General features: G+C 41.9%; 1 protein-coding gene across 2 annotated transcripts in view; it reads left to right on the forward strand.

Annotated features, from left to right (window-relative positions):
* The window catches only part of ITPR2 (inositol 1,4,5-trisphosphate receptor type 2), a 593,100-nt gene that overhangs the window by 61,377 nt on the left and 512,670 nt on the right, over window positions 1–19,053 (forward strand). The gene's annotated exons all lie outside the window — the stretch shown is intronic.

Consider the following 19,053-nt stretch of genomic DNA (forward strand, 5'->3'; position numbering starts at 1 on the left):
GTATAATTTTAGAGGTAGTGTCATACTATCAACTGAGAAGTTGTTCATAGTAGCAAACTGATTATGACTGTTACAAGAGAAGGATTAATGGGACTTGTAGAGAGTCATAGACTACTAAGACCAGTCATTAAGAGCTTGTGCAAATCAAATTAATACTTTATAGTGTATACTTATAATAAAAATATAATGATAACAACTTAAAAGCAGCATTCATTTTGAACACACTGTGTCAGTATTCCTCCTCACATTGGTGAAACAAAGCTTTAATAAAGGAGCCTGATCTGGACAGAGAGTCAGAGGGGTTCGCTGGAGCCCCAGACCCAGGTCAGGATGCTGTCCGTGTGCATGGGGGAGGAGGGAGCTTTCACATCTGGTGAGTGTTTCCCATGCTTCATGTTCTGTAACTTTTTTACACCATTTTTATTATAAGGATTTGCAGGAATATTGCATTTTCATCTCAGAGAGTGATGAGCACAGTAAATGTGGTTTGAGTGACATAAGTCACTTTGAATACGTGATCCACATGTCTCCCCATGTCGGGAAATTAGTGTGAAAGCAGACTGTGGGAGTGATAACCACCCATCAGTGCACCCGGAGCTGTGCTGAGTGGGGACACTCCCCCAGCCCTGGGCACGTAAGGTCTTCTCACGACACACAGTCCCCATGGAGGAGGGACTCACTATTGAACTGCTTGAAGGAGAGTCAGCGGTTGTGACAAACCAGACACAGAGTGCTCCAGGACAGCTTGCCAGAGACTGTGCACTAAGTGTGTGGAAATGATTTCAGAGGCAGAAGAGGCTAGAGGAGCCTGATGGAAGAACGGACACTGTGAAAAAGAACATATAGGTTCTAGAAAGTGTGAGCTAGCATATTATATGAGGAGATGAGGAGACCGTGGTATGGAAGAGAGAGCTGGGAGATTACCCAGAATGCAGGGTAGAGGAAAGTGTGAACAAGTCATGAAAAGCCAGTGTTGAGGAGGAACCGAGAGGGTCTAGCAGCATCTAATCAGATTCTAGAAGGAGAGGCCAGAGCGCGTGAGAATGAGGCAACATGTAAAGAGATACGGGTGAGAACTTTCCTAAGTTGTAGAAAGCCACTGTTTCTCAGGTGGAAGAGATATGTTGAATTCAGAGAAGGGATGATAAACAAATTCAGATCCACAGACTCTCTTTTGTGAACTGTAAGATGTGGAAGATAAAAAGTTTTAAAAGCAAACTGGGACAACAGATCTGTATTTGTAGCAGAAAAAAGCGTGGAGTCTGGGTTTGACCGCATTTCTCGCCGACTGTCATCTTAAGTAGGTCACCTAACCACTTAGTGTCTCCGAGGACATCTGTCATTGCCTGGTGGGACCAGGGGTGGATAAAAACAAGAATAATCTTGCCACACAAGGCTCTGTGTGGCTTGGATTCTTTCCAGAGAATAAATGTAAAAGTGTTATAAGTCATTATACAAATGGTAGCTAACTTATGATAGAAAGACATAATGTATTTCCTTTAAACATAATTGGCTCTTCTCTTACATTATAACCTCTTCAAGGGCAGGCTTTTCTTTTTTTCTTTTTGTGTTTCCCAGGCATAGAACTTTGTTCATAGTAGATATCAGAAAAAAATAGCCATTAGATGTTTATGGGTGAGAGACCCACAGTTTCCCTGGGATTGTGTGATACAACTTGGTTCCCAGGGGTGCTTCATGCTTCATATTCATGAGTTTGTGTAGCCTTATTCCTCTGTCAGTCAGGGAAAGTTAATCTGTCAAAGATAAATCTTCAGGGTTTGTGGCTGTCTTTTTCCTTTAAATATTTCAGTGTGTCTGAGGGAACTGTGCAGTAACACCTCTGTGCCCAGGAGGTAATTATACACAGATACTTGGTGTTATATGATTCAGCGGGCATTGGTTCAAAGTATGAATCATGCAGGTGCTCCGTCCGCCCCTGGAAGGCTGGCTTTTCCTGTAATCTAATATATTAGGTCATTGTCGTTGCTGGTTTGCTCTCATTTTCTACCTCTTGTGTAAGACTAAGTCATTTGTCTCCACTCATCATTGAAGAAGGAGGGTATCTTGCTATTGAAGAGTAAAGATTCCTTTTTGTCTTAAAGCTCTGACTCTTCACCTTGCATTCTTGGAGGCCCATCCTGACGAGGCCTCAGAGAATTCCATGAGATGGGTTTGCGTTGCTTTCCCTGGCCTTCACATTGCTTGGCAGACCTTGTTTTCCCAATTCTGTATCCTTTCTCATACCTTGTTCTTTTGCAGTTTCACCCTTCTCTTCCTGAATGTGTTCCTCCTGTTCCCTTTGGCTGTAAAAGCCGTCACTTTTGCATAGATTGACCTCCCAAGATCACCACCCCTGCCTTTCCAGACCCCTCTGCCAAGTTTCCAGAGCACCCTCCCTTATTGTTACTTTTTAGATAATATGAAGAAACAACAGTGTATCCCCAGTTCAGCTGCACCTCACTTCCTCTTGCCTCAGCCAGACAAATGGTGTCTGCAAATTAATTTGAAACAATTTTAAGTTTTCATACTTACTGTATGGTTTGTTCAAGTGAATCATAAAATTTTAGAGCTTCTAGGCAATTAGCAGTCAGTTGAGGTCATCCCTGGTGGTACAGTAGATAAGCATCTGCCTGGAATGCTGGGGACACGGGTTCAATTCCTGGCCCGGGAAGACTCCACATGGCCCAGGAAGACCTAAGCTCTTGTGGCGAAACTACTGAGCCCATGCTCTAGAGCCCATGAGCAGCAACTACTGAGCCCACATGCTGTACCCACTAAAATTTGTGCTTAGAGCCTGTGCTCCACAACAAGAGAAGCCGCCACCCTGGAGGCCCGTGCACTGCAATGAAGACTAGCCCCCGCTCGTCGAAACTAGAGAATGCTCATGCACAGTGATGAACACCCAGCACAACCAAGATAAATAAATAAAAAGTAAATCAAATATGGGTTTCCCAATGTTTTTAGTGAGGAACCAAAATTTTAAAGAGGTTAATACAATTATCCCCAATACACACAATTGTACAAGCAATATTCCTTTGACGGGTTCCCTCTGCTTTTCACATGAACAGAGGAAATGAAGCTTTAACAAACAAACAGCTTCCCAAGGGTTATTTAAAACCTGGCGGATGGACAGCTATTTTCAGTAACCACACTATCAGAATAGCACTAACAGAAGCACATTGGCTTTCTCTTAAGTAAGTGCAGAAGTCTTTTCATGATCAAATATTCTTTCATTTTTAAAGATCAGCTATAAACTTTGGAATACATTTAAGTTATGAGGAGTTGTAAAGGGAGTATAGAGAGTTCCCTTCCACCCACTTGCCCCTGTGTTAGCATCTTATATAACTGTGGTACATTTGTCACAGTTAAGAAATTACCATTTGTACATTACTGTTGACTAAATTCCAGGCTTCCTGTGAATGTCACCAGTTTTCCATTATCCTTTCCGTAATCCTGATCCCGTTCAGGATCCCACGTGCCATTAGTCATCATGGCTGTTTAGTCTCCTCTGGTTTCTTCCACTTTCTCAGTCTTTCCTTGTTTTTTTTTTTTTTTTTAATGACCTTGATACTTTTGAAGAGTACTGGCCAGATATTTTGTAGAATGTCTCTTGATTTTGGTCTGGCTGATGTTTTCATCATACTTAGACAGGGGCTAAGGTTTTGGGAAGGGATATTAACTGCCTTTCTCCCTACATCATATCAGGGGCACATATTGTCAACATGATTTATCACTAATACTATTTTTTGATACATAGTTTTAAAGAAATATTTGCTTAGTTGTTTGGCTGTGCCCGATGTTAGTTGCAGCATGTGGGATCTTTTAGCTATGGCATGCGAACTCTTAGTTGCGGCGCCTGGGATCTAGTTCCCTTCCCAGGGATTGAACCCAGGCCTCCTGCATTGGGAATGCAGAGTCTCAGTGTGAAGATCCTCAGTTTAGCCATCTTCCTGCACACTAAATGATAGCAGTTATTTCTATTGACTTTACATTCTTCCCCTTTTCCTTTTCCCTGTCCTCATTCCTTTATGCGTGTCTCCCCCTATTCTCAAGAGAAGTTGGGTGTAGATTTTTCCAAATGTTAAGACCTATCAATATGTGTGGATTTTCTATTAGGAGGAGAAACAGACCTAAATCAAAACAAGAGAGGTGTGTGCGCCCTTTTCTTAACCATAAAGGCGATAAAACGCAGAAGTAACCCAGAACCCAGGGGCCACTCCCCAGGAGGGCCGAGGGAAGAGAAGACAGGCCTGTCTCTTAGACCACAGGCTTTTTGGCTGTTTGCTCTAGAAATCTCTATCTCTGTGACTCTGTGGTCATTTGACATGTTCACCAGCCCTATCAAAAGGCTGCTTCCAGCAAGCAAAAAAGTCATTCTGAGGCAATAATTTTGAATGCTTCAGGAACTAAAACAGAGACTTTCTCTGCTGTGCGATGCCACTTGAAAGCAGGTAGTGAGTATCAGGGACTTGGGAGAACACTGACAAGACATTTCTTTAACTCAGTTTCTTCTGGGCATGTAACTCAGAGTGCTATTTTCAGGCTGGCACTTTGACCTTTGGGCTTCCCTGGTGGCTCAGTCGTAAAGAACCTGCTTGCCAAGCAGAAGACATGGGTTCAATTCCCTGGGTTGGGAAGATTCCCTGGAGGAGGGTGTGGTAACCCACTCCAGTATTCTTGCCTGGAGAGTCCCATGGACAGAGGAGCCTGGTGGGCTGCAGTCCATGGGGTCGCAAAAGGGTTGGACGTGACTTAGTGACCAAACAAAAACAGCAGCAACAACAATACTCTCACCTTTTGGCTCTACTCATGGAGGTTGTGGGCTTCCCTGGTGGCCCAGATAGTTAAGAGTCTGCCTGCAATGCAGGAGACCCAGGTTTAATCCCTGGGTTGGGAAGATCCCTTGGAGAAGGGAATGGCTACCCACTCCAGTGGAATTAAGTTTGCCGGGAGAAATATCAATAACCTCAGATGTGCAGATGACACTAACCTTATGGCAGAAACTGAAGAACTAAACAGCCTCTTGATGAAAGTGAAAGAGGAGAGTGAAAAAGTTGGCTTAAAGGTCAACCTTCAGAAAACTAAGATCATGGCATCTGGTCCCATCACTTCATGGGAAATAGATGGGGAAACAGTGGAAACAGTGACAGACTTTATTTTTTTGGGCTCCAAAGTCACTGCAGATGGTGACTGCAGCCATGAAATTAAAAGATGTTTACTCCTTGGAAGAAAAGTTTTGGCCAGCCTGGACAGCATATTAAAAAGCAGAGACGTTACTTTGCCAACAAAGGTCCATCTAGTCAAAGCTATGGTTTTTCCACTGGTTATGTATGGATGTGAGAGTTGGACTGTAAAGAAAGCTGAGCTCAGAAGAATTGATGCTGTTGAACTGTGGTGTTGGAGAAGACTCTTGAGAGTCCCTTGGACTGCAAGGAGATCCAACCAGTCCATCCTAAAGGAGATCAGTCCTGAATGTTAATTGGAAGGACTGATGCTGAAGTTGAAACTCCAATACTTTGGCCACCTGATGCGAAGACCTGACTCCTTGGAAAAGACCCTGATGCTGGGAAAGATTGAAGGCAGGAGGAGAAGGGGGATGACAGAGGATGAGATGGTTGGGTGGCATCACCGACTCAATGAACATGAGTTTGAGTAAACTCTGGGAGTTGGTGATGGACAGGGAGGCCTGGCGTGCTGCAGTCCATGGAATCACAAAGAGTCAGACGCAACTGAACTGAACTGAACCCACTCCAGTCTTCTTGCCTGGGAATTCCATGGACAGAGGATCCTGGTGGGCTACCATCCATGGGGTCACAAAGACATGACTGAGAGACTAACACTTTCATGGAGGTTATACACTTAAGAGCACTGGTGAAAAAGCTATCTGGCTAAGTAGTCGCTTTGACGTTTTATATAGTTGAATGTGTCAATCTTGTCTAACATAGTAATTCTCTGGTATGAGCCAATTTATAAATATCTACTTCTTCTACCAGTTTCACAATTCCTTTATTGAGTTCCGTCAGAGTTGATGATCATGTGATTTTTGGGATGAAGACTGAAACTATTTCAGATTTGAAATCACTAATGTTTATTGACCGAGCGCTTAATACATGCAACGCTGGGCTCAGGACTTCCTGTGCATTAATATTTATAGTCATCTCAATAACCCTATAAAGTAGAAATTGTTGTGGTCTCAATTTTGCAGTTGAGAGAGTTAAGTATAAAGAAATTATACAACCATTTTAAGGTCCCCAAGCTTATTAGTGGTGGAGTTGGGACTCAAAATGAATTTATCTGACTCTAGAGCTGCTTGTTTTTAACGACTGTACCCTGCTGTCTGTTGTATAATACCCTCCTGTAAATTCTATCTGTTGGCCCTGAAAAGCCACATAGATTCTATCTAATCCCTCTTCCACACAATGAAGCTTTAAAGTATTTGTTTGTTATTGTTCGGTTGCTCAGTCGTGTCTCTTTGTGACCTCAGGGACTGCGGCATGCCAGACTTCCCTGTCCTTCACCATCTCCTAGGGCTTGCTCAAACTCGTGTCCATTGAGTCGATGATGCCATCCAACCACGTCATCCTCTGTCGTCCCCTACTTCTCTTGCCGTTTTGTATTTGCTTAGAATGATTTTATTCTTTTTTTTTTTTTTTACACCTGGCCACAGTGATTGATTGATTTATTTTTTTTTACACAAAATTTTATTTTTTTTTAATTTTATTTTTAAACTTTACAATATTGTATTGGTTCTGATTTTATTCTTGTACATCTTTTCTTCTACAGTCTTAATTTAAAAAATTCTTTCACCTGTTGCCAGCTAGATTATCTTCAGTGATTTCTCTAGTTGCTATGTTTGGATTCTGGTTAGGCTCCTATATGTCAATGTCATTCTTAGCAGCCTAGGAAGATCTGGATATAGTACATTTGGGTGTGTTGTGATGAGACCCTGCCTTGTTTTTGGATGCCACACTTGCAGCCCAAGTGTCCTGAGCAGGACTCCCCAACTCCCCTATAGCTGTTAGTCAAGCCAGACTCCTGAAACTTTTTCATTTGCATCTCTGGACCCTTGCTTTCCTCCTCCTGTGCTCCATACCTGGTATTTTGGAGCCAGATGGGGGATCTGTTATGTTTCATCTTTTGAGCATTGATCATTGTTGTAGCCTGCCAAACTTCCTCTTTCTCTCTCATTCTCTCTTTTGCGATCTTAACTCTTATCCACATTATTTATTCAAAATCTCAGCCTCCTGACATCTTGAAGCTGAAGTGGATCACAGGGATATATGTGATAGTCTCCTTTCATGTGTTACTCCAGTGTGACTGAATACACCTAAAGAGAGCTAGATTAGGACTGTGTTGGTTGGAGCTGCTGTCACATCAGACCCTGGAAGACGTGGGTAGAGAGAATCAGTTTGGGAAGTGGTCCTGGCAAGTGTGAGGGAGTGAGGGAGAGTGAGCCTAATGCAATGAAAGGTGGTGAAGTGTGCGTAGGGCTTCCTGATGGGTCTAATGGGAAAGAACCTGCCTGCCAATGCAGAAGATGTCAGAGATGCAAGTTTGATCACTGGGTCCGGAAGATCCCCTGGAGGAGGGCATGGTATCCCACTCCAGTATTCCTGCCTGGAGAATCCCATGGACAGATGAGCCTGGCAGGCTGCACTCCATAGAGTTGCACACAGTTGGACAGGACTGAAGCTACTTAGCAAGCATGCACGCAAAGTGTGCATAAGACTCACCAGTGTGGCAACTGGAGCTCAGTCCTTTGAGGCCCTTTGAGAAACCACAAGGAACATGCCTAGAATCTCCTATCCAATGCTGCAGCCAAGTTTTATCCTCAGTGGGTTTGTGGATTGTGCTGTCATTCCTTCTACACAAACTTCTGGATTGCTCCTGCTTGCTAGCTGAGCAAGTTCTCCAAGTGTTGGGGAAGCGATCATGAGGACAAGAGGAGCGATGCGGGCGCTTGAGCGTGGAACCCGCCCACATGCTGGGAACTCTCCACTGTGGTTGTCAGTGGATGTGGGCCTGAGGACACGTAGTTGCAGTACTTGTGTGTGCTTAGAATTTGCACTCGTTTCTTTATTTGAAAGATCTGTGATTAGACTACAAACTGTTTGAGGGTAAAAACTGTGCTCTGTCGAGTTACCTAGGTCAAGAACAGTGTTTTGTGTATCATTGGGGCTGAATTAATTTTTGTTGAACTGATGAGTAAAGTCCTAGAAAATTTTAATTCTCAAAGGCAATATAATTTCAGTTCTGTCATCACATGCTTTTTTTGAGGTCTTACTATTACCCAGCATGTAACACAGATGTTAGGTGATTATTTCACTCATGAGAAAGCAAAGTATAGATCTATTATATTATTACAGCCTTATATTCTCCACCTCTGAATTTCAGTTCATTGGTGTTAAAAATATGTGTTCTAATATATAAATCTGTAGTGTGAATAGCAGAAGATGAAAACTTCTACATGAATTAAGTGAAGTTCTTTTAGGTTGTAGCATTTTGTAGTTTGCTGCTACCCTGCAAAGTTTTAGAAAACTGCAGTGAATTTCCAAGCCAGAAACTCCATGGTTTATTGAAAAACATCTTTAACATTCTCCAGTTGAATGTTTCTGCTGTGTTGATTCTGTGTATTTGTGGTAAGTCATCATATTAAGAACCTTCTATAGCTAATCCCCTATTATTAAACCCTTAAGTGGCAGTAGAAATTGGATAGTAAGTTTATTCTTTTCAGTGAGATTTCAGAGAAGGCCCAAAAGATGGAATGAAAACACATTGCTTTGTCTCTTTGCTTCTCTTGTTGAATCTAGTCAGGATTGTAAAAGGGCTTGTGCTTTTAAAATATTTTAGTCTCTGTTGGAAGGAAGTTGCTGTCCTTCTGAGTGGTTTTCTGTTTGGGGCTGCAACAACAAGAACAACACAATTAATTGTGTATCGGTCTCTCTGTGTATGCCGTATGAACTGTGATTCATACATACAAATGAACTTTGATTGATTTGTGGCTTTGACTTGTGAAATTTAATTTGCTCCATGAAGAGTAAAACTAATGGGCAGAAAATGAACACTTGTGATGTCCACGGTTTAGTACTGTTAGAACAACTCCCTCGTTTACTGTTCTGTATCCATGGGCCAATTTTCCGAGTTGCGAGCTTGTTGTAAAAATCTCCCTTCGAGTGTTATGCATGATGTTAAATGTGTGTCTAAATATTTGGTAGGTAGAGAATAAATGCCTTTTGTCTGTGAACATTTTAACTTAATAACCAAGACTGCTCTTTCTAAGACTATAAAGTCCTACATATTGAAATTCTTAACTTTGAGTGCTTTGGATGGCCTTTGTCCACGTTCCCTTACGTAATTCGTGGTAGCCTCATTTTACAGATATAGAAATCACACTGTGAGGAAGTCAAATAATATGCTCAAGGTCACACAGCTGTTACGTGATGAGACTGCCTTATCTGAAGTTGATGTTTTGAACTCTATAAGATCTTGATATGTTTAGTAGAGATTTATTGATTATTCACTGTGTGCAGTGCAGTGTGTGAGCTAGTTACTAGGGTTCAAATGAGCCAGAAATTAATGCTGCTTTCAAGGAATTTATAATCTAATGAGGGAGATAAGATGTGTGTATAAATAATTGCAACCCAACATAGAAAGCACAGGTTCAGTTCAGTTCAGTCTCTCAGTCATGTCCGACTCTTTGCAACCCCATAGAATGCAGCACGCCAGGCTTCCCTGTCCATCATCAATTCCCAGAGCATGCTCACACTTATGTCCATCAATTCAGTGATGCCATCCAACCATCTCATTCTCTGTTGTCCCCTTCTCCTCTTGCCTTCAATCTTTCCCAGCATCAGGGTCTTTTCCAAGGAGTCAGTTCTTCGCATCACATGGCCAAAGTATTGGAGTTTCAGCTTCAGCATCAGTCCTTCTAATGAATATTCAGGACTGATTTCCTTTAGGACTGGCTGGTTTGATCCCCTTCCAGTCCAAGGGACTCTCAAGAGTCTTCTCCAACACCACACTTCAAAAGCATCAATGCTTTAGTGCTCAGCTTTCTTTATAGTCCAACTCTCACATCCATTGGAGAAGGCAATGGCAACCCACTTCAGTACTCTTGCCTGGAAAATCCCATGGATGGAGGAGCCTGGTAGGCTGCAGTCCATGGGGTTGCGAAGAGTTGGACACAACTGCACAACTTCACTTTTCACTTTCATGCATTGGAGAAGGACATGGCAACCCACTCCAGTGTTCTTGCCTGGAGAATCCCAGGGATGGCGGAACCTGGTGGGCTCCCGTCTATGGGGTCGCACAGAGTCAGATACAACTGAAGCAACTTAGCAGCAGCAGCAACTCACATCCATACATGACTACTGGAAAAACCATAGCTTTGACTAGACAGATCTTTGTTGGAAATGTAATAATTCTGCTTTTTAATATGCTATCTAGGTTGGCCATAACTTTTCTTCTAAGCAGCAAGCATCTTTTAATTTCATGGCTGCAGTCACCATCTGCAGTGACTTAGGAGCCCAAGAGAATAAAGTCTGTCACTGTTTCCACTCTTTCCCTGTCTATTTGCCATGAAGTGATGGGACCAGATGCCATGATCTTAGTTTTCTGAATGTTGAGTTTTAAGCCAGTTTTTTCACTCTCCTCTTTCACTTTCATCAAGAGGCTCTTCAGTTCCTCTTCACTTTCTGCCATAAGGGTGGTGTCATCTCTGTATCTGAGGTTATTGATATTTCTCCCAGAAATCTTGATTCCAGCTTGTGCTGAATGAAGCACAGCATTTTGCATGATGTACTCTGCGTATAAGTTAAATAAACGGGGTGACAATATACAGCCTTGATGTACTCCTTTCCCAGTTTGTAACCAATCTGTTGTTACATGTCCAGTTCTAACTGTTGCTTCTTGACCTACATACAGATTTCTCAGGAGGCAGGTAAGGTGGTCGGATATTCCAATCTCTTGAAGAATTTTCCAGTTTGTTGTGATCTACACAGTCAAAGGCTTTGGCGTAATCAATGAAGCAGAAGTAGATGTTTTTTTTGGAATTCTCTTGCTTTTTCTATGATCCAAGGGATGTTGGCAATTTGATCTCTGGTTCCTCTGCCTTTTCTAAATCCAGCTTGAACATCTGGAAGTTCACAGTTCACGTACTGTTGAAGCCTGGCTTGGAGAATTTTGAGCATTACTTTGCTAGCGTGTGTTGCTGCTGCTGCTAAGTCACTTCAGTCGTGTCCGACTCTGTGCAACCCCATAGACAGGAGCCCACCAGGCTCCGCTGTCTCTGGGATTCTCCAGGCAAGAACACTGGAGTGGGTTGCCATGTCCTTCTCCAATGCATGAAAGTGAAAAGTGAAAGTGAAGTCGCTCAGTCGTGTCCGACTCTTTGCAACCCCATGGACTGCAGCCTACCAGGCTCCTCTGTCCATGGGGTTTTCTAGTCAAGAGTACTGGAGTGGGGTGCTAGCATGTGAGATGAGTGCAATTGTGCAGTAGTGTGAACATTCTTTGACATTGTCCTTCTTTGGGACTGGAATGAAAATCGATCTTTTCCAGTCCTGTGGCCACTGCTGAGTTTTCCAAATTTGCTGGTGTATTGAGTACAGCACTTTCACAACATCATCTTTTAGAATTTGAAATAGCTCAGCTGGAATTCCATCACCTCCACTGGCTTTGTTCGTAGTGATGCTTCCTAAGGCCCACTTGACTTTGCACTCTAGGATGTCTGGCTCTAGGTGAGTGATCGAACCATTTTGGTTATCTGGGTCATGAAAATCTTTTTTTGTATAGTTCTTCTGTATATTCTTGCCACCTCTTCTTGATATCTTCTGCTTCTGTTAGGCCCATACCATTTCTGTCCTTTATTGTGCCCATCTTTGCATGAAATGTTCCCTTGGTATGTCTAACTTTCTTGGAGAGATCTCTAGTCTTTCCTATTCTATTGTTTTCCTCTGTTTCTTGAACTGATCACTGAGGAAGGCTTTCTTAACTCTCCTTGCTATTCTTTGGAATGCTGCATTCAAATAGGTATATCTTTCCTTTTCTCCTTTGCTTTTTACTTCTCTTCTTTTTTCTGCTATTTGTAAGGCCTCCTCAGACAACAAATTTGCCTTTTTGCATTTCTTTTTCTTGGGCATGGTCTTGATCCCTGCCTCCTGTACAGTGTCACAAACCTCTGTCCATAGTTCTTCGGGCACTCTGTCTATCAGATCTAATCCCTTGAATCTATTTGTCACTTACACTGTATAATCATAAGAGACTGGATTCAGGTCGTACCTGAATGGTCTAGTGGTTTTCCTTACTTTCTTCAATTTTAGTCTGAATCTGGCAATAAGGAGTTCATGATCTCAGTCATAGTCAGCTCCTGGTCTTGCTTTTGTTGACTGTGTAGAGCTTCTCCATCTTTGGTTTCAAAGAATATAATCAATCTGATTTTGGTATTGACTATCTGGTTAAGAAAGTAGAAAGGGCTGCATAAAAAGTTATAGTAATGGTATTGTGGGATGATGGGGTTTTTTAAATTTTTTACAACTTTATTGAGGTACAGTTGTTTAAAATGTACAATTTGATGAGTTTTGACATATACATATACCAGTGAAACCACCACCACAGTAAAGGAGAAAATGAACTACTTTTCTATTAATAGTAAAACAAGTAAGTTCTAGTCAAGGAGTCCAACTGATAAACCATAGTATATATTCCATGCTGGTAAATTGGAAAAGACTCTGATGCTGGGAAAGATTAAGGGCAGGAGGAGAAGGGGCTGATAGAGGATGAGATGGTTGGATGGCATCATCAACTCAATGGACACGAGTTTGAGCAAACTCTGGGAGATGGTGAAAGAGAGGGAAGTCTGGCATACTGCAGTCCATGGGGTTGCAAAGAGTCAGACACGACTGAGTGACTGAACAACAATGCTAGTAGACTCATGAGTTGGAGCAGGTGTGACCCTGTGGAGCCTAGAGGTGTAGGAATGGAACGCATAAAGATATATGGTAGGACACTGGGGCCACTACGGCCTCCACCCCTTTGTTCCCAAGCCATCTGCTCTTCCTCTTGGGCACATGGACCCGTAGCGGTCTCTGATTTAGTAAATGCACTGTGTGCTGAAGAATGGCACTTTATTCTTCCAGAGAATTGCCTGGTACATCGATTGTGTCTTTAGAAAAGCATTTCGGCATTCTGTGAGACTGGTCGTTCCTAGGCGTGTTATGCGATAAGCTATCCCACAACCATGGGTTATTCCCGTACCTCGTTTACTGGTCATGTGCTGTGCTTGGTGGATTCCATGCCTGTGAATCAGGTAATTCTCATAACCACAGGGGGTCAAAAGTAATAGGATGAAGATAATAGGAATCACATTGAGAAAATAGAGGGTGTCAGTGTACAGTAACAGGCAAGATGAGTGGTAAAGAAAAGGCTTCTGTGGAACCAGAAAGCTAATCTTGTTCTGTCATGTTGGATAGAAGCTGCTGCTGCTGCTGCTGAGTCGCTTCAGTCGTGTCCAACTCTGTGCGACCCCAGAGATGGCAGCCCTCCAGGCTCCGCCGTCCCTGGGATTCTCCAGGCAAGAACACTGCAGTGGGTTGCCATTTCCTTCTCCAATGCATGAAAGTGAAAAGTGAAAGTGAACTCGCTCAGTCGTGTCTGACTCTTAGCGACCCCATGGACTGCAGCCTTCCAGGCTCCTCTATCCATGGGATTTTCCAGGCAAGAGGACTGGAGTGGGGTGCCACTGCTAGCCACTTCCAAAGTCTGCAAATTTTAGCCAGTTCTTCAGAGTTCTGTCAGAGGTTTAATGGCTTGTAGTCTGGATAAAAATGATGTATGTCTTTTCAGCTGACAGACGTATCCATAGTTTCATGCTGTGCTAATTGTTTTTAATTATTATTTATTTTTGACTGGGCTGAGTCTTCCTGGCCACTTGCAGGCTTTCTCTCGTTGTGGTGAGGTTGCTTCTCTTGTTGGGGAGGGCAGGCTCAGTGGTTGTGGTGCACGGGCTTAGTTGCTCCCCGGCATGTGGGATCTTCCTGTACCAGGGATCGAATCTGTGTCTCTTGTATTGACAGGCAGATTTTTAACTCTTGGACCATCAGGGAAGTCTTGTCATGCTGTGTTCATTGTTAAGAGTGGGTGATAAGACCCTTTCTATTGATGCTCAAGGGCAATTTTCCTCTGATGTCTTTTCTAGAAACCAAATGTCCATATTTCAAAAATGGAGATTTCAATTTCCTGTTTTGAGAGATGAGAATAGCTCCTTAATTAAGGTAGCATTGTCCCTGTTAGTAGAAAGATTTGTGCCTCTGGGGAAGAGACATTTTGGCTTTTTAGGCCTAATATTCACCTTTTCATGAAAGTAGTTCCTAGGGAAGTACTTGGTATGCAAAGCTAAATTGTATTTCCCTTTTAAATAGTAAGTACTTAATACTGAGATGAAAGTGCCAAGCCATTACCCAAATAAATTTGGCCTTCTGCAGGACATAGACAAGTAAACCAATGTTAAGGGCTACTCTACTACCGCTGCTGCTAATCACTGACATTTATTTAGTCCTTACTATATATCAGGTGATATCTGCAATGCTCTATATTATCTTAATCCATTCAATCTTTCTGAATCCCTAAGAAGTATGCATTGTTATTAAAGTATTATTATTTGCGTGTACTGTATAATGTGATGAATTTCCCGCAAGGCTCAGCGGGTAAATAGTCTGCCTGCAATGCAGGAGACACAGGAGACTTGGGTTTGATTCCTGGGTTGGGAAGATCCCCTGGAGAAGGAAGTGGCAATCCACTCCAGTATTCCTGCCTGAAAAATCCCATGGACAGAGGGCTACCCAGTCCATGGGATTGCAAAGAGTCAGATACGACTGAGTGACTAAGCGCACAACACTGCAGACCTTGAAACAAACAAACAAACAAAAAAAATGTGCTAAAACAGAAATAAAACAACAACAAAAACCAAAGGCTTACAGAAGATAGAAGTTTATTTCTCTTTCACCTAATAGTTCCTAGGTGGGTGATACAGAACTGTCTTGTAACTGTGTTGTCTTTAACACGTGGCTTCCAAAATTGCTTCAGTAGTTACTATTCTGTAGTTGGTACAAAGAGGGCAAAGGGCAAGCAGATTCTTCTTTAAGGAGAACTTCTGGATTTGCATGTATTACTCCTACTCATGTGTAATAGTCATATAGTATATTGGGCTAAATCAGATCCTAGTTCCCGGACCAGGGATCGAACCCGTGCTCCCTGCATTGGCAGGTGGACTCCCAACCACTGGACCACCAGAGAAGTCCCAACACATCCCATTTTGTGGATGAGTAGATCAAGGTACAGAGAAGTTAAGTAACTCGTCCAAGGTCATATAACTAGTAAGAAACAAAAGACTGACTGAAATCCAGACTCTTAACCACTATCTATACTGCTTTTAGTCCGAAAGGGCTGTTGAAGTAAGAGAAGATTATAATTGCCTTGGGAATTCAGAGGAACAATGGAGGTAAGCTGGAGCTGTGGAAGGATGGGCAGTTGTTAACTAGGTTTGGAAAGGAGAGGGCTGGAGAGAAATAGGCACAGGGATGTGTAGTAGCGTGACTTATTTGTGGTTGTGGTTTTAGGAATGTTATGTGGAATAGTGACAGAAATGAGCTTGGAGGAGGGTCTGGGTGCTTTAATTTTTAACAAAAAAAACAAAAATACGCAAAACAAAACTGAGTGGCTTTCTAAGCATTCATTTGCTTAACTCCTGAATCTCTGGGTTTGCTTGGCTTCTTCTGTTCTGAGCTGACTTGGCTGATCTCTGATAAACTTGTTCGTTTATATGTGGTCAGCTGATGGCTGCATGGTATGGGCTGGCTTCACTCACTCATCCATCTGTGGATAGGTTGTTAACAGGCATGGCTGGGCCATGCATCTCATTCTCTGTCAGGCTAGCTCAGATTCTTCCCATAAGGAGGGTGTGAGAACAGCCAGAAAGGGCAGTCCTTCTCCCCTAGTGCTCAAGTATTATTCAGACCTGTAATGTTATATGGCTAAGTTCAGAGGCAGAGAGTGGAGAAATTGACTTGTGTCTTTTGACAGAAGTACCTGCAAAGCCACTTGTAAAGAGACATGCAAACAGGGATGAGAAGAATTTATGACTGCTTGCCATTTACCACACTAATGGACTTGGTTCTGGCATCCTTTCTGCCAGAAAGTTAGATCTAGAAGATTGCTAGAGATGTCAATCTTGAGGTGCAGGAAAAAAAATCTAGATGCAAAATACAGATTTGAAATTTGATAGCATATAGATGGAATTTAAAGCTGTGAATGAGAAGAGTTCCCTAAATGGAATCCCTGAGAATACCAACATTTAAGGTACTTCTCCCAAAACAAGAATATCAAGAACCACAATGAAGTACTACTACAAAAATGACCAAAATAAAACTGCTGACAATATCAAGTGTTTACAAGGATGCAGATCAACTAGGACTCTCATGCATTTGTCAGTGGTGTGAAAAATGCTCCAGCCATTAAGGAAAAGAGTTTAGCAGTTTCTTATAAAGTTAAACACACATACCTATAAAAGCCTAAATCTCACTCTTAAATATTTACCAAGAGCAATTAAAACTTACTTTCATACAAAGATAACTGTTCCTCAATGCTTATATTAAAAACTGGAAAAAATTAAAAACTCTCTTTTAATGAATGGATAAATAATACATTAAGTACATTACCATTCAACAGTAAAAAGGAGTGAACCAAGGATACCTCCAACCATATGGTGGCTCTCAAGTGCACGACACTCTGTGAAAGAAGTCAGTCTCAAAAATCTGCTATACCATTCTGGAAAAGGCTGAGGCAGGAGGGGTAAATTTAATCAATTCAAGATAGAATAGTCTAGAGGGGAAAACTAGCTCTGAAATGGTTAGAAGTTCATGTGATCCAAAAATAATCTCACGACTTCAGTGAAAAATAATGAAGTCTCCCCACTCTACACTTCTGTGAATCTTTTTCACCTTTAAGTCTAGCTGTGTTGAACCATGGAGAAAGCTCTTAAGCATTCAGGACTCTTTGCTTCTCTGGGCCCTCTCTGGAGGTCCTCGGTGAGGTCTTCACACATTTACATAATACAGTATTAATTTAGGGGAAAAGAACAATCCTTATGAAAGTACAACAAAGCACATTTTAATCACTTTATAGGATGTTTGTTCTTCCAAATATATGGAAGATTAGAGTAGTTCTACCTGTGCTATATCCATTATTATTTTTGTATTTCTTAGGTAATTTCAAGTATATTATTCCAGTGGAATTTCCTATGAGAAATGCATTGCTTTTATAATATAGTTTTCAGAAGTACGTTGTGGTAAGAAGCATGGACTGTTTGTAAAACTAAAGCTATGGCTCACTCAGAAACTCTTCAGTGAATTAAATTGTAGCTATTTTTTAAAATTTATTTAATTGGAGGAAAGTTGCTTTACAATGTTGTGTTGATTTCTGCTGTACAGCAATGCAAATCAGCCGTAATTGTATATATAATCCCCTCCCTCTTTACCATCACTCCCATCCCCCATCTTACCCCTCTAGGTCATCACAGACCACCAGGATGGGCTCCTTGTGTTATTTCTAAATAAACTATTTCCCTATCCTCTCTTATTTTGTCATGTATTAGGCATATTAAAAACATATTACAAAGTCAGTCACTCTAGTTTTCACAAGCTGTATAGCATAAAATATCTCTAGTGGGAAGGAAAATATCTTAACCACGTTTGATATTTTAAGTGAGAGTATGTGTGAATTAAGATTATACTTCTGTGGTTTATGGTAGATTGGCTTTACTTATTTTACTCTTTTGAGTATTAAATAAATTAATATATGTTTTGTTTATGAAAGTCTCCGTACATCTTATAAAACATTAATCATTAACTTACTCAAGCAACCACTAAGATAAAAGAGATTTGTACATTGTGTGCTCAAGTCCAAGTCAACTGCCTTTCTTCCCAGGTGTTGATTTAGTGAATGAGCAGTTTAAAGATCTTCTCTGATCAGGTGCCCTTGTTTACATTTTGTGGTTTTCAAGGTAAATACAGCAATTTCAGAATAAAGCAAACTGCTGGCGGGTGGCAGTGTTTGTTTTACAAATGCTTGGAAGTAGTTTGGAAACGTTGCCTTTTGAAGAATAAGAGGTAGAGACAGAACAAAGCAGCCCTCTGAGTAGAGATCCAGCCTCAACTGGTGGTTCTCCACCCTCTCACCTTGTTCTTCTCAAGCCTTGTCATCTTTTGTTAGCGGCTGTGTGCTGGGCTTAGTTGCTCAGTCATGTACGGCTCTTTGCAACCCCATGGACTGTAGCCCACCAGGTCCCTCTGTCCATGGGGATTCTCCAGGCAAGAATACTGGAGTGAGTTGCCATGCCCTCCTCCAGGGGATCTTCCCAACTCAGCGATCAAACCCAGGTCTTTCTCATTGCAGGCAGATTCTTTACTGACTGAACCACTAGGGAAGCCCAAGAATACTGGAGTGGGTAGCCTATCCCTTCTCTAGGGGATCTTTCTGACCCAGGAATTGAAGCGGGGTGTCCTGCTTTGCAGGCAGATTCCTTACCAGTTCGTTAGTTGAGGACCCCTGCAAAAAGAGGTTTATGCCCTGAATCTTGCTTCTTCTCTAATGTTTTGCTATATGACTGTGATTTTTGGTGATGGTGGTGGTGGTGTGTATGTGTGTGTGTGTGACTCTTCCACTGGATGACTTCGAACTGGTTAAAATTAAACTTCAAGGTCCATGAAAAACCAGAAGATAATAAGCACATCCATAAAGTGTTCTATCTTGAAATCACAGGTATAGCTAGGCTAAAAATGATTTTTAAGCTAGTACTTTCTAAACTACAGAAGCTTCAGCTCTGGTGAGAAATAGGGCCTTGGGATTTGTCCTTTTGGTTCCATTTAGATGTACTGCATGAAGCACAAGTCCAGGTATGATTATTCTAGAAAGCTTCATGGTTATGCAACTTGTACTCTGATTGTATCTGCATAATTAAAACCTCCATGTTGATAAATAATGGAAGGCAAAAAGAGTTAA

Source organism: Bos indicus, chromosome 5 (genome assembly GCF_029378745.1).
Source record: "Bos indicus isolate NIAB-ARS_2022 breed Sahiwal x Tharparkar chromosome 5, NIAB-ARS_B.indTharparkar_mat_pri_1.0, whole genome shotgun sequence".
Taxonomy (NCBI): Eukaryota; Metazoa; Chordata; class Mammalia; order Artiodactyla; family Bovidae; genus Bos; species Bos indicus.